General features: G+C 43.1%; 1 protein-coding gene across 2 annotated transcripts in view; it reads left to right on the forward strand.

Moving 5' to 3' along the window:
* Positions 1–16822, forward strand: part of CNRIP1 (cannabinoid receptor interacting protein 1) — a 1091934-nt gene that overhangs the window by 479175 nt on the left and 595937 nt on the right. The window lies entirely within an intron of this gene.

Here is a 16822-nt window from a genome sequence, read left to right on the forward strand (position 1 = left end):
GCTCTGCGGGAGCACTCATCCCCCAGGGCTCCTTGTCTCCCTCTGAGAGGCTCTGGCCCCATATAACCACCAGAATGGGAGAAGAAGGGCTTCCCCGTGGGATTAGGGCATATCCGTCCCGCAGGCCCACCTGCCTGCCAGTCCCTCCCAGGATTCCTGCCCGGCCACTCCACAGGAGTGTGTACACAGTGCAGCCTCAGCTGCTCATCCCGGGTGCTTTGCTCCACTTGAGTGCATTCCGGCAGCCTGGGAGCTGTTTGGATCCCCCCAGTGCACACAGATCCCAGGGTCCAAGGGAGGGAGCTGTGAGCAGGTCCGTCCTTTCCAGGGCTACGGTCTATGGCTCCGATGTGCGGAGTGCGGAACTGGGCCCGGTGCTTCATCAGAAGAGGAACCCAAACTCTCAGAAAACTCTCAGAGAGGGGTGAGCCGCACAGGTTCGTGGGCTGGTGTGGAACCTAGGCGTGCCTCCCTCTGCAGAGCTGGTCCCGTAAGGGTGGGGCCTGTCTCCCTGCTGGACCTCTGCTTGAAGGAGCCCCACGACCTGGAACACCTAACAACAACAAAAAGTCGCGGCCACAGTGCCAGTGATCAGGGGTCCTTCCCCCCAAAACCCAGGAGGGGACCTGGTGAGGGGTTACCCCTCTCATCCTTGCACCACAGAGCACGGCCTCAGAGGCCCGGATACACAAACGAGCCAGGTGGCAGAATGAGAGCCCAGCTACCGCCCATTGCTCTTAGGCGCCGTCTACTGGATTTCAGCCCAAACTACAACACGAAAAACTGCTAATTTTCCTTCCTGCCAGGCTGAGGACTAGAAGTCAACAGACTGTTTAGAGCCTTAGCCCTCTGAAAACTTCCAGAAATGAAGCCACTGACTATATTCAGTTTACACCAAAGTTAAAGGAATACCAACCCTCCCAGATGAGGAAGAATCAGTGCAAGAACTGTAGCAATTAAAACCAGAGTGTCCCCTTACTTCCAAATGAGCGCACTAGCTCCGCAGCAATTGTTCTTAACCAATCTGAAATGACGGGCATGGAATTCAGAATCTGAATAGCAATGAAGCTTATAAATATCCAGGAGAAAACTGAAATCCAATCCAAGGAAACCAAGCAATCCAGTGAAATGGTTTAAGAGCTGAAAGATGAAATAGCAATTTTACAAAAGACCCAACCTGAGCTTGTTGAGTTGAAAAAAGAATTTCATAATACAATCAGAAGTATTAACAGCAGAATAGACCAAGCTGAGGAAAGAATCACAGAGCTCGAAGCCTGGTTCTTTGAATCAACTTAGACAAAAATAAAGAAAAAGAGCTTTAAGAAATGAACACAATCTCCCAGAAATAAGCGATTATGTAAAGAGACCAAATTCATGACTCATTATCATCCCTGAGAGAGAAGGAGAGAGAATAAGCAACTTAGAAAATATATTTGAGGACATAGCCCACAAAAATTTTCCTAATCTCTCTAGAGAGGTTGACATGTAAATTCAAGAAATACAGAAGACCTTGGTCAGATAATATACAAGATGACCATCCCCAAGGCACATAGTCATCAGATTCACCATGGTCAATGCAAAAGAAAAAAATCTTAAAGACAGCTAGGGAGAAGGGTCAAGTCACATGCAGAAGGACTCTCATTAGGCTGGCAGTGGACGTCTCAGCAGAAACCTGACAAGCCAGAAGAGATGCAGGTGTTGGGTGGGGGGGTTGTCTATTTTTGTCATCCTTAAAGAAATTCCAACCAAGAATCTCATACACTGCCAAACTAAGCTTCATAAGTGAAGGAGAAATAAAACCCTTCTCAGACAAGCAAATGCTGAAGGAATTAGTTTCAACTAGACCAGCCTAACAAGAGGTCCTAAGGGAGTGCTGAATATGGACTCAAAAGAATAACACCTGCCACCACAAATACTCACTTAAGCACATAGCCCACAAACACTATAGGCAATTACACAGTAAGTCTACATAACAACACAATGACAGGTTCAAAATCTCACACATCAATACTAACCCCAAGTGTAAAGGGGCTAAATGCCCCACTTAAAAGTCACAGAGTGTCAAGCTTGATAAAAAGACAAGACCCAACCATCCACTATTTTCAAGAGCTCTATGTTACATGTAATGACACCCACAGACTCAAAGTAAAGAGTTGGAGAAAGATTTATCATGCAAATAGAAAACAAAAAAGAGCAGGATTCACTAGTTTTATATCAGATAAAACAGACTTTAAACTCTTAATAATTAAGAAGGACAAAGAAGGGTATTGCCTGGACCACAGAAGGCTTATTGGAAAAAAGGAAGGGTATTACATAATGACAAAGGGTACAATCCAACAAAAAGTTTTAACTATTCTAAATATATACACACCCAACATTGGAGCACCCAATTTATAAAACAAGTTCTTCTTGATCTACAAGAAGACTTAGACAGTCACACAACAATAGTGGGAGACTTTCACATCCTACTTACAGATCATTGAGACAGAAAACTAACAAAGGAACTTTGGACTTAAACTTGATACTTGACCAATTGGACCTAATAGATATCCACAGAAAACTTTACCCAACAAAGACAGAATATACATTCTTCTTATTTGCACATGGAACACATTCCAAGATCAACCACATGCTAGGTAGGCAAGAAAGTCTCAATAAATTCAAAAAAATTGAAATCATACGAACCTTAATATCAGACCACAGTGCAATTAAAAAGAAATCGATATCAAGAAGATCTTTCAAAACTACATAAATACGTGAAAATTAAACAACTTGCTCCTGAATAACTCTTGCGTGAACATCAAAATTCAGGAGGAAATAAACAATTCTTTGAAATTACTAAAAATGGAGATATACCTTACCAAAATCTCTGGGGTACAGCTAAAGCATTGTTAAGAGGAAAGTTTATAGCACTAAATGCCTTAATAAAGAAGTTAGAAAGATCTCAAATTAGCAATCTAACCTTGCACCTAAAAGAACTAGACAGAAAAGAACAAACCAACCCCAAAGCTAGTAGAAGAAAAGAAGTCACTAAAGTTAGAGAAGAATGGAATGAAATTGAGATGCAAAATCCATACAAAAGATCAAATGAAACCAATAGTTGTTTCTTTGAAAGAATAAATACAATTCATAGACCCACCTAGCTAGATGAATAAAAAAGAAAGAAGATCCAAATAAACACAATCAGAAATGACAAAGGTGGTGTTACAATTGATCCACAGAAATACTTATCCTCAGAGACTACTATGAACATACACAAATTAGAAAATATAGAGGAAATGGATAAATTCCTGAAAACACAAAATCTCCCAAGATTGAATAGATGTGAAAATCCTTAACAAAATATTAACAAGCCAAATCCAGCAGCACCTCAAAAAGTTAATGTATCATGATCAAGTAGGCTTCATTCCAGGAATGCAAGCCTGGCTCAACATAGGCAAATCAATACATATGATTCACCACATAAACAGAATTGAAAGCAAAACCTACATAGTCATCTCAATAGAGGCAGAAAAAGCTATCGATAAAAATTCAACATCTATAAAGGGACCATACCTCAAAATAATAAGAACCATCTATGACAAATCCATATCCAGCATCATACTGAATGGGCAAAAGCTTGAGCCATTCCTCTTAAGAACAGGAACAAGGCAAGGATACCTACTCTCACCACTCCTATTCAAGGTAGTACTCTAAGTACTAGTCAGAGAAATTAGGCAAGAGAAAGAAATAAAAGGCATCCAAATAGGAAAAGAAGTCAAACTATCTCTCTTTGCTGATGATACATTTGTATACCAAGAAAATCCTAAAGACTCTGTCAAAAGACTCCTAAAACTGATGAATAATTTCAGTAAAGTTTCAGGACACAAAATAAATGTACAAAAATTAGTAGCATTTCTATACACCAACAGTGTCCAGGCTGAGAGTAAAATCAAGAACACAAACTCTCTTAAATAGCCACAAACAAAATGATATATCTAGGAATACAGTTTTCACTAAGGAGGAGAAAGATCTGTACAAGGCTTAAAGAAATCATAGGTGACACAAAAAAATGGAAAAAAAATCCATGACCATGGATTAGAAAAATTAATATTGTTAAAATGGCCATACTGCCCAAAGCAATATACAGATTCATTGCTACTCTTATAAAACTGCCAATGTCATTCTTCATAGAATTAGAAAAAAACTATTCTAAAATTCATATGGAACAAAAAAGAGCCCAAACAGCCAAAGCAATCCTAAAGCAAACAAAACAAAACAAAACAAATGAACAAACAAAAAACAAAGCTGAAGACATCACACTACCAGACTTCAAGCTATACTACAAAGCTACAGTAACCAAAACAGCATGGTACTGGTACAAAAACAGACACATAGACCAATGGAACAGGTTACAGAACCCAGAAATTAAGTCACACACCTACAACCATCTGATCTCCAACAAGCTGACAAAAATAAGCAATGGGGTAAGGATTCCCTACTCAATAAATGGTGCTGGGATAACAGGCTAGGCATATGCAGAAGACTGAAGCTGGACCTCTACCTCTCACCATATACAAAAATTAACTCAAAATGGATCAAAGACCTCAAAGACCTCAAACTATAAAAATCCTAGAAGACAACCTAGGAAATACAACATTAACCTCGGCAACATTAGCCTTGGCAGAGAAGTGGGATCTAATTAAAGAGCCCCTGTACAGCAAATAAAACTATTAACACAGTAAACAGACAACCTACAGAATAAGAGAAAACATTCTCAAACCATGGATCTGATGAAGGCAAAATATCTGTCCAGAATCTTTAGGGATCTTAAACAAATCAACAAGTGACAAACAAATAACACCATTAAAAACAGGCAAAGGAGATCAACTGATACTTCTTAAAAGAAGACATTCAAGTGACCAACAAACATATGAAAAATTAGCATCACTAATAATCAGAGAAACACCAATAAAACCACTAAGAGATACTATCTCACACCAGTCAGAATGGCTATTATCAAAAAGTAAAAAAATCCACAGATGTTGGTGAGGCTGTGGAGAAAGAGGAACACTTATACACTGTTGGCAGGAATGCAATTTAGTTCAGCCACTGGAAATCAGTCTGGAGATTTCTCAAAGAACTTAAAAAACAGATACCATTTGACCCGGCAATTTCATTACTGAGTATATACTCAGTGGAAAATAAATCATTCTACCAAAAAGACACATGCACTCATATGTTCATTGCTGCACTGTATACAATAATAAAGACATGAAATCAACCCAGGTGCCCATCAATGGTAGATTAGATAAAGAAAACATAGTACATATATACCGCAGAATACTACACAGACATGAAAAAGAATGAAATAATGTCCTTTGCAGCAGCATGGATGAAGTTGGAGGCCATAATCCTAAGCAAATTTATGCAGGAAGAGAAAACCAAATACTACGTGTTCTCACTTATAAGGGGGAGTTAAACATTGAGTACACGTGGACACAAACATGGGAACAATAGACCCTATAGACTATTAGAGGAAGGAGGGGGAGAAGAAGGTTCAGGTTGTAAAATTAACTATCTGGTACCATGCTCACTACCTGGGTGATGGGATGTGTATACTAAACATCAACATCACACAATATTCCCATGTAAGACGCGGTGCCTCAAGCCTGTAATCCCAGCACTTTGGGAGGCCAAGACGGGCGGATCATGAGGTCAGGAGATCGAGACCATCCTGGCTAACACGGTGAAACCCCGTCTTTACTAAAAAATACAAAAAACTAGCCAGGTGAGGTGGCGGGCGCCTGTAGTCCCAGCTACTCAGGAGGGTGAGGCAGGAGAATGGCGTGAACCTGGAAGGCGGAGTTTGCAGTGAGCTGAGATCCGGCCACTGCACTCCAGCCTGGGTGACAGAGCGAGACTCCATCTCAAAAAAGAAAAGAAAAAAAAGAAACCTGAACATGTACTCCCTGCATATAAAATAAATGCTGATTTTTTTTTTTTTTTTTTTGAGACGGAGTCTCGCTCTGTCGCCCAGGCTGGAGTGCAGTGGCCGGATCTCAGCTCACTGCAAGCTCCGACTCCCGGGTTCATGCCATTCTCCTCCCTCAGCCTCCCGAGTAGCTGGGACTACAGGCGCCCGCCACCACATCCGGCTAATATTTTGTATTTTTTAGTAGAGACGGGGTTTCACCGTGTTAGCCAGGGTGGTCTTGATCTCCTGACCTCGTGATCCGCCCATCTCGGCCTCCCAAAGTGCTGGGATTACAGGCTTGAGCCACCGCGCCCGGCCATAAATGCTTATTTTTAAAAATGCAACAAGAAGTAGCTTTTTCCAATTCTCCTTATCGTCACTGTGGAAACTCAAATACAGTTGAAAACTAGCCACAAAAGTTTTGGGGTTCCTCTGATTGTCTTGTAAAAGGAGTTTAATAACATTAAAAAATAATAATTTCTATGTGCCATTTACTATTTTTATTTCTAAAACTGTACATCTACTTCTTAATGGTCATCAATGAATACATTTTGAGCACTTTCCATGTACTCAGCACTGGGACAGGTATGCTGGGGCAAGAGGCCCAAGGCAAAGCTACCATAGCTGCCAAAGTTATTTTCTTGTTGGGGAAATAAGCATTTGTATGAAAACATTTGATAACAACAGTAAAGAATGCATAATAAAGTGCCAAATGAATGGAAGAGTGTCTGAGCTGGGGCTTTGGTGTTTGCAAGTGATGCAAACCAAACCAAATTTGCTGAGGCCAAGGGGGAATTTACTGTCTCATAGAACTAACCATGGAAGAAAAGAGATATTCTGGTCTTGAGTAGCAGAACTAGATGCCTGAAGGTGACCACACACTCTCTTTCTGTGTCCCAACTCTCCTCTCTACATTCAACCTCAGTATCTTACACTGGGTTTCTCCATGAGGATAGAGCCAATACCACTGTCAACTACACTATAGTCAACCGCTATTGGTCCTCATCTTCCCACCTTGATCATCAGAGAGAAAAGGACTGCTTTTAGTTCTAATTTCAAATTACTTTTAATTTTAAAATCTTTGTATATGATCTTGATTGGCTCATGTGGGGCACAATCCTGTGGCCAGCATTAGGGGTAGGAAGGTGGGGTATAGGAAGGGGTGTTATGACTGGTAACTTCCTTTGGAATCTACTGCTTAGAGATGTGTTATCCTCATTAATTTTTTGTAGCATTGCTCCTATTTTTAGCATTTGTTCCCTAACTCTCCTCTTTGCTGTTGTCATGCTGAATACATGTTAGGAGCAGTCAGTGGAGCATAACAGGCACTCCCTAAAAGGAATGTGTCTAAATGGAAGCTACAATGAAGCTGGGGCTTTGGTTATATTTTTTCCATAATTAGCCCCCTCTTAAAGGCTGAAAAAAGTAGATATCGACTCGTTAACTTACTGGATGCTCAAGCCAGAGACCCTCTCTGGGCCATCAGGGAGAAGGAGCAAACCTAGACCGAACACCACAAAGCACCCAGGATGTTGGAAGAGTTGGTCACACTACAAAAGCTGGCTTGAGCTGAGTTATGCCTCCCTGCCCAGAGTCTAGCGGGTTCTGGCAGTGCTCTCTCCTCCTAGTGGCCCAGCTGAGAACTGATGGTACCCTCCAATGCACAGTCAGCCTGGAATGGCCCTGTGGATCCACAATGGGGACCTAGATGCATGTTAGTTCGGTAGGGAAAAGGCAGAGGTCTAGGTCATCTGTGCCCTGACTAGTTTATTTTCAAGCCAGCTGAGCAATCTAGCTTTCTATGGGATGGAGGAGCAGGTATCCAGCGTTGGAAACCCATGGAGAATGAGGGAGAAGGAAAGAGAGGAGGACCTTTCAGTTGCGGAAGGCTCTTTGGAGCATCCTTTGTGGAAGGGGATTAATTCTGGTTGGGCCATAGTCCCAGCCCTGTAGCAAAACCTCCTCAGGGCTTCGCCTCTCTCCAAACCCCTCCCAGTGGGGCTGATGCTTTGAGCTTACTCCTTACACAGTATTAACCATGCCACACTCATAGGCATTGTCATCTTGGTTTCCCCAACCCCCTTTCTCCTGTGACAGGTCCTTTGCTGGTAGTGGACAGGTAAAATCCTTACTCCAGCCTACTTCAGCTCTGTTCCTCATTCCCCAAAGGGTAGTGACCTTTAGAAAGTGACCCATCCCACGGTACATGGTCTCTTCTTGCCCACACTAGGACTCAAGTACAAATTAGTCTTTCCCTTTTTATGAATCACTTAAAAAGTGGCACTACCACTTTCCACAGGAGATATTGCCACTTTTTAAATGAGTTTTAAAAACGAGAAGGCTAATTTCTTCCCTGCTGCTCCCCTACCCACATCTTGTAGATAGCACCACCCAGGGTGCAGGCTGGGGCAGGGTGTGGTGGGAAGGGAAGCAGTTGTGTCCCAGTTCTGGAGAAAGGCTTGCAGACTGCCTTTGGCAGGATTTTTCTGTAATTAGCCATCTCCTGGGCAGAATGAAGGGAATTTCCCAGCCTGTTTCCTGCCTGCGCAGGCTCCTCAAATCCAGGGATGAACTATTAATACTTTCTGCAGGGCCAGCCCTCCTTCTGATTTTATCATGGTGCCAATTCTAGGACCTCGAGGGTTACAGGGAAGCAGGCTTCCAGTGGGGTGCGGCCGGGGGGAGGTAGACTGCTTCTCTTCTACAGTTGGAGAAGATTCCAGAAGGAAAATACTGTCTGGCTTCACTGTTCTCTCTGAGTTGTTTCCTTGGTTCTCTTCCCAGCTCCATGTTGTTTCAGTCTCCTGGATCCCAATACCCCTCCAGGCCTTCCATGTGGGCCCCTAGACCACACCACCCACCTTCACACTCCCATTCCACAAATGAGCCCAGTGGCCAGCTTGTTGATACTTCCTTAATTCTCAGCCAGAGGTAGCCCTCGGATGGCCCAGCAGGTCTCGCTGCTTCAGATGTGGCCTTGTGGGCATTCCCTGGTACCATTTTCTCCCAAGTGCAGGAGGGGTCCTGTAAGCTCCCAAGTGCAGGAGGTCCTGGTACACCTGTGTGCTTGGCAACATCCAGCATTGTGTTTGCTGCTTCATCTAGGTGCTCTGTTGTTCCCATTTCCCCTCATAGGGCACCAAGCCTTCAGCAAACGGAGACAGCAAACACAATGCTGCCTGTCTCACCACGGGATCTACCAGTTCAGATCCCACTAGTGATAGCCCAGACTTCAACTTGCTTTTCAGAGTATTAGATCCCTAATCCCTTAATGCCCAGGGATTTAAAGTTTGGAGTAATCCCAGCCCAGCCAAACAGTAGGGGTGCTGGTGGGGAGTGTCTGCTGGCTGTTCATGAACCTCTGGTGTCCTGAGTCTCTCTCCACTGGACATGGCAGCGTCTCTAAGTTACAGACGGCAATGTGCTGCCCTGCATGTTTGAACCACTTCTGACATCTGCTAGGCATCCCGTCCCATGTGCCCTGTCCCTTCTTCGAGGTCAGTGAGTCACAATAGCCAGTGCTTATTCACAGCAATAATACCTAGGGAGTGCCTACGAAGCCCTTTGGTCCTGGTCCCTCGCTCCATATGGATCTCCTGGGAAGGCAACAGCTGAGTGGGTTGGTTCATGAGAAACTGCGTTTATGAAGCTCTGGACTGTGTAGGCATCATCCTGGGGTGAAGACAAGTGAGAGGCCCAGCCCTGAGAGGAGCTATGGCAGGGAGAGTGCCTTCCACCTTGAGGCCACCCCAGACCTGGAGGAGCTGCAGGCCCTGGCTCTGCAAAAAGACCTTTGAGGTGGGTGAGACTGTCTCCCAAATGGGCAGCTCTTGAAAAGGACACATGACCAGTGTGTGTGTCTATTGCCTGCTCTGTGTCTCCACTGGTCCCTCTGTCTTCCTTTTCTTATTTGTGCCCATAAAATATACTGATGTTTGTGTGTGTGTGTGTGTGTGTGTGTGTGTGTGTGTGTGTGTGTGTTTTAAAAGCTGGCCTGAAGGAGCAGCCTGGCCCAGGATATGAGTGTGCCAATGGAGCTTTTGCAGGAAGCTGGGTGAGGCATGTAGATGAGGTTCTTATTTTTCTTATTTCCCATACAATTGTGTTTCTCACAGTAAATGACATGCCACATGTCATGCAAACTCCTTTGCTCATCTGAGATAGAATTAAATAGGATTTGTTCATTCAGAGCTCCCAGGATTAGAACACATGGACCCAAACAAATACTTTATTATACAAATATCTGTTTGGATAACTGACTGAATGAATGAATTCAAGCATTTGTTAACTCAAATATAATAAACATAAATTGGTGAATTAATAAAATATTGAGACTTCTAGCTTCTAATAATGATGAAGTAGCTGATATCAGACTAACCTTCCTGCCATAACAATTATAAACCTGGAAAAAAATATAAACAGTAGCCATTTGAAGACAATAAAGTTACCCCAAACAGGCAGAAACTAAAGAGGATATGACCTTTAAAAGAAATGCTTATTCATCTGTTGCTGGTAACAGTTGTCTAATATTCTGTGGCAAAACCAGTCCATTGATTACCCAATCCCTATTCCCCACCTCCCTCTCTCCTTCTAACACGGCTCCAATTTAAGTAGCAGCAACAACAACAACAACCACCACCTTAATTTTAGAAAATACATTCCTTTGGTTCCAGGGAATTAATCATGATTAGTCTGAATCAGTAGTTTTCAACTGGGGTGTGATTTTTCTCCCCTCCCCTGAAGACATCTAGTGGTGTTTGGAGACATTTTTGATTGTTACAGCTGGAGGGTATGCTAATGGGTAGACACCAGAGATGCTGCTAAACATTCTACAATGCCCAGGGCACCGCCCTACAACAAAGAATGTTCTGGCTTCAAATGTTTACAGTGCCAAGACTGAGAAAGCCTGGGCTAAATCAGTCTTGGTTTCTTTTAAGACAATAAAGCAATATCATTTTCTTCAGCCTGTGATTGGCCTGTGGGTGGCCATATGATCTCAGTTCCTGCCAATGAGTTGTAAGTAGAAATTGCTAAGTGGGGCTTTCGGGAAAGATTTCTCATTCCTGATAAGGAGGAACAGACTCAGCCGGCATGTGACTTTGCCCTTTGTGCGTTCCTGTCATCCTCCCCTCAATGAGGATATGAGGAGTCAGGAGATGATTGGCCATTTTAGGACCATAAGGCAACAATCCTAGGGAAGGAAGATTGAGGAAAGAAAGAAAGAGCTAGAATGTCTGACTGCATTATTCCCGAGTTGCACCAGCTGGGACTACGTTTCTCTGTACTCACATGATCTGAATCAGTCTGAATCAGTCTCTGTCTGTTTAGGCCACTGTGACTGAGTTCTCTTTTTTCATAGCTGAAAGCATTCCTTACAGATACACCTGAAAGAGGCTGGATAAATCCAATCAGTACACATGCCTCTAGATCTGGGCCCACCCCAGCACTGGGGTCTCCACTTCTTTCACCCCTAAAGCCCCTTTGAAAATTCCAGGCTCACCACATTCCTGTACTCATGCTGTGGAAACCCAATACCGAGGGCTATTCCTAGGACAACTTTAAGCAATTGTCACTTGAAGCTCACTGCCCAGCTCTGTTTGGCCTGCCATTCCTTCTTATCAGTCCAGACACTGTCCCTAATTCTCCCTTGGCTCTTGAGGAAATGTCTGATGTTGCAGCAAAGGGCTCAGCACACATTCAAGAATGGAATCAAGTGCTTCTTGGGGTTTAGGGTCTAGGTGTACCCTATTTTAAGGTGGTAAGTCCATTTCCTCAGCATGCTTTTAACCACTAGGGAAGGATTCCCTGGCTGCAGCATGGCCCTTCCAGATCATGCAGCAGTATATGACCCCAAGAAGGGACAGCCCAGGAATTCACCCCTCACTGCTTCTAATGATGCAGCTCACCCTTCAGTCTTCCTCTAAAAAGTTACTGTTGCTACACCCGTAAGGGCATGGCCTTAGGTACACAACACCAGGTCAATGGACAATCATCCTGTCCTCTTATTCATGACCTTTGTTAGCTTCTCTTTTCTCCTGTTTGACCCAAACTAATCACAATAGGGAGAATTCTGGGGCTACTTGCCAACCCCTTACCATCTGCCGTTGACCCCCACCTCAAGAGACTTGCCAGCGTGTGTTTGATTTTTGCTGAGAACTCCTCAGCGTATTCCATTATGCTGAGGATAAATTAAAGGATAATTCTATTACTTTCTCTTTCCACTCCCTGGGGGCCAAGGGTGAGGTTGGGTATTACCTGGGAGTGGCATGAAAAAACCTTCTGGGGCATTGGAAATGTTCTATGTCTTCCTCTGGTTGATGACTACATTGAATGTATATATGTAAACATTCATTGAGCTGTGCACTTAAAATCTGCACTTTATTGTATAGCTCGATAAAAATGTTAATATATTTTTAAAATTTAAAACGCAAAATAAAAAGGAGGCCCACTCAGTCTTCAGCAGTCTCAAGATACACAGAGTTGGCCATGGCTAGAGCCTATCAGCGCTGAAAGGCCCGGGTTCCAGCTGCCTGTGGCCTGGAGCCAGGCCAGAGGACCCAGTGCTGTGGTCTCCCTTCAGGGATGGGGAGGATGTGAGTCAATGGACAGCTACAGCTCTGCCTGCTGTGGACGGCTGGGGTACTGCCTGTGTGTAAAGCATTGCCCAAACTAACTCAGCTCAATGGAGGGCCTCCACAGGAATAACTACTGACATATGGGTTAAGTTGTGGGGAGGGTCTCTCTGCCCCAAGCAGACAGCAGGACAAGGAGAAGCAGCACATTCCAGGAAGGATAACGTGCACTGCTCCTGATCCCTTGGGAAGGAAACTAAGAGCACAGAGCGAGCAGGTAGCCAGAAAATGAACACTGGGCAGCTGCCTTCCAGGGCTGGCAAGCCAGCTCGCCCATACCCACGGTCCTGAGCTTGGACACAGCTGGCTCTTCCCTAGGCTGCAGAGAAGCAGGAGTGACAGGGAGAATTAGAAGTGACACCATCAGGAGTGGAAAGGACTAGTAAGGAAATTAAGATATTCCCCCTAAAGGGAAGTCTGTCAATGGAGTGCCTTTCTTGAAACAAGGAGGCCAGGAAATTTGACCTCTGTTTTAGATCTGCTGTCTCTGGGAAAGGACTCTTGAGCAAGGATGGAATTCCTGCAGGATAGTTTTATTTATTGCGAGAGAGTTTTGAGTGGGTCCCAGCTGGGATTTAGACATTACTTAAAGATTTCTTGGTAATCCTCCAAGTGCCCATTTGCAGGACTAAAGACTCTGTCAGGGCAGACCTGCTCAGGAAAGAGGGGGCTGGGACACAGTCCTAATCCAGTAAACTCTGGAGAAGGAGGAGCAGTTCAATCACATTGTGATGTTTCAGGCTCAAATTTGTCCCTGGTCCAGTCCCCAGGGAACTCATATTCCAGGTCCCAGGGTGGTGGGTGGGGACTGAGTATAAAAACAACAGTAGCCACAGATGAGAAAAGTCCTCCCTTTTCTTTTCACTAGTTTCTCTAAGAAACTAGGGTATACATTGCAGGGTGATATGATTAGGCTGTGTGTCCTCACCCAAATTTCATTTTGAGGGAGGGACTGTTGGGAGGTGATTGATCATAGGGGCAGTTTACCCCATGCTATTCTCCTGATAGTGAGTGAGTTCTCATGAGATCTGGTGGTTTCATACATGTCTGACAGTTCCTCCTTCTCTCTTTCACCTCCCACCATGTAAGACATGCCTGCTTGCCCTTCTGCCATGATTGTAAATTTCCTGAGGCCTCCCTAGCCATGCAGAACTGTGAGTCAATTAAACCTCTTTTCTTTATAAATTACTCAGTCTCGGGCAGTTCTTTATAGCAATGTGAAAACAGACTAATACACAGGGCATACATGAATGATTGAGATGCCAAAGGGTGAGGAGAGACTCATTTTTCTTATTTCTACATTGGGTCCAGAGGGCTCATGCTCCTTAAGCCCCCTGAGGCTCCCCAGATTAGTGGCAGAGATGGCAGTGTCTGCCCAAAGGCAGGACGCCATGGAGGGGCAGCAAGTGGAAACAGCTCGGCTGAGGACTCTGGGGGCTGTGGGTTCCCTGGCCCCTTCTCCCAGTTGTAAGAGGCAGCACTGAATATGTCAGCCTATGTCAATGACAGGGGCTGCCCCAAGGGAGGAAGAAAAGAAGAGAGACGATTTCCCTGCTTGGAAGATCACTGGGCTCATTCTTAGCTACTTTTAGGCACTCCCAGAGAGACTAAAAAATTATTTCAATGGACTCAGCAAGAAGCTTAAGTTCTTATTTGTTTATTTATTTATTTATTTGTATTAAACTTTAAGTTCTAGGGTACATGTGCACAACATGCAGATTTGTTACATAGGTATACATGTGCTGTGTTGGTTTGCTGCACCCATCAACTCGTCATTTACATTAGGTATTTCTCCTGATGCTATCCCTCCCCCATCCGCCCACCCCACAATAAGACCCAGTGCGTGATGTTCCCCACCCTGTGTCCAACTGTTCTCATTGTTTAGTTCCCACATTGTTTGGTTCCATATGAAATTTAAAGTACTTTTTTCTAATTCTGTGAAGAAAGTCATTGGTAGCTTGATGGGGATGAGCTATAAATTAACTTGGGCAGTGTGGCCATTTTCACAATATTGATTCTTCCTATCCATGGGCATGGAATGTTCTTTCATTTGTTTGTGTCCTCTTTTATTTCATTGGCTTTCTGTCCTTGTGATAGTTTGCTCAGAATGATGGTTTCCAGCTTCACCCATGTCACTACAAAGGACATGAACTCATCCTTTTTCATGGCTGCATAGTATTCCATGCTGTGTATATACCACATTTTCTTAATTCAGTCTGTCACTGATGGACATTTGGGTTGATTCCAAGTCTTTGCTATTGTGAATAGTGCCACAATAAGCATACATGTGCATGTGTCTTTATAGCAGCATGACTTACAATCCTTTGGGTATATCCCCAGTAATGGGATGGCTGGGTCGAATGGTATTTCTATGTCGAGATCCTTGAGGAATCGCCATACTGTCTTCCACAATGGTTGAACTAATTTACACTCCCACCAACAGTATAAAAACGTTCTTATTTCTCCACATCCTCTTCAGCACCTGTTGTTTCCTGATTTTTTAATGATCGCCATTCTAACTGGTGTGAGATGGTATCTCCTTGTGGTTTTGATTTGCATTCCTCTGATGACCAGCGATGATGAGCATTTTTTCATGTATCTGTTGGCTGCATAAATGTCTTCTTTTAAGAAGTGTCTCTTCATATCCTTTGCCCACTTTTCAATGGGGTTGTCTTTTTCTTGTAAATTTGTTTAAGTTTTTTGTAGATTCTGGAAATTAGCCCTTTGTCAGATGGGTAGATTGCAAAAATTTTCTCCCATTCGGTAGGTTGCCTGTTAATTCTGATGGTAGTTTCTTTTGCTGTGCAGAAGCTCTTTAGTTTCATTAGATCCCATTTGTCTATTTGGGCTTTTGTTGCCATTGCTTTTTGTGTTTTAGTCATGAGGTCCTTGCCAATGCCTATGTCCTGAATGGTATTGCCTAAATTTTCTTCTAGGGTTTTTATAGTTTTAGGTCTAACATTTAAGTCTTTAATCCATCTTGAATTAATTTTTATATAAGGTGTAAAGAAGGGATTCAGTTTCAGTTTTCTACATATGGCCAGCCAGTTTCCCCAGCACCATTTATTAAATAGGGAATTCTTTCCCCATTTCTTGTTTTTGTCAGGTTTATCAAAGATCAGATGGTTGTAGATGTGTGGTGTAATTTCTGGCCTCTGTTCTGTTTCATTGGTCTATATATCTGTTTTGGTACCAGTACCATGCTGTTTTGGTGACTGTAACTTTGTAGTATAGTTTGAAGTCAGGTAGCATGATGCCTCCAGCTTTGTTCTTTTTGCTTAGGATTGTCTTGGCAATGCAGGCTCTTTTTTAGTTCCATATGAAATTTAAGGTAATTTTTTCTAATTCTGTGAAGAAAGTCATTGGTAGCTTGATGGGGATGGCATTTAATCTATAAATTAACTTAGGCAGTGTGGCCATTTTCATGATATTAATTCTTCCTATCCATGGGCATGGAATGTTCTTCCATTTGTTTGTGTCCTCTTTTATTTCATTGAGCAGTAGTTTGTAGTTCTCCTTGAAGAGATCCTTCACATCCCTTGTAAGTTGGATTCCTAGGTATTTTATTCTCTTTGTAGCCATTGTAAATGGGAGTTCACTCATGATTTGGCCCTCTGTTTGTATGTTATTGGTGTATAAGAATGCTTGTGATTTTTTCACATTGATTTTGTATCCTGAGACTTTGCTGAAGTTGCTTATCAGCTTAAGGAGATTTGGGGCTGAGATGATGGGGTTTTCTAAATATACAGTCATGTCATCTGCAAACAGGGATGGTTTGACTTCCTCTTTTCCAAATTGAATACCCTTTATTTCTTTCTCTTGCCTGATTGCCCTAGCCAGAACTTCCAACACTACATTGAATAGGAGTGGTGAGAGAGGGCATCCCTGTCTTGTGCCAGTTTTCAAAGGGAACACTTCCAGTTTTTGCCCATTCAGTATGATATTGGCTGTGGGTTTGTCATAAATAGCTCTTATTATTTTGAGATGTGTTTCATCAATACCTAGTTTATTGAGAGTTTTTAGCATGAAGGGCTGTTGAATTTTGTCCAAGGCCTTTTCTGCTTCTATTGAGATAATCATGTGGTTTTTGTCTTTGGTTCTGTTTATGTGATGGATTTTGTTTATTGATTTGCTTATGTTGAACCAGCCTTGCATCCCAGGGATGAAGCCAATTTGATCTTGGTGGATAAACTTTCTGATGTGCTGCTGGATTTGGTTTGCCAGTCTTTTATTG

The sequence above is a fragment of the Macaca thibetana genome, chromosome 13 (assembly GCF_024542745.1).
Source record: "Macaca thibetana thibetana isolate TM-01 chromosome 13, ASM2454274v1, whole genome shotgun sequence".
Classification (NCBI taxonomy): Eukaryota; Metazoa; Chordata; class Mammalia; order Primates; family Cercopithecidae; genus Macaca; species Macaca thibetana.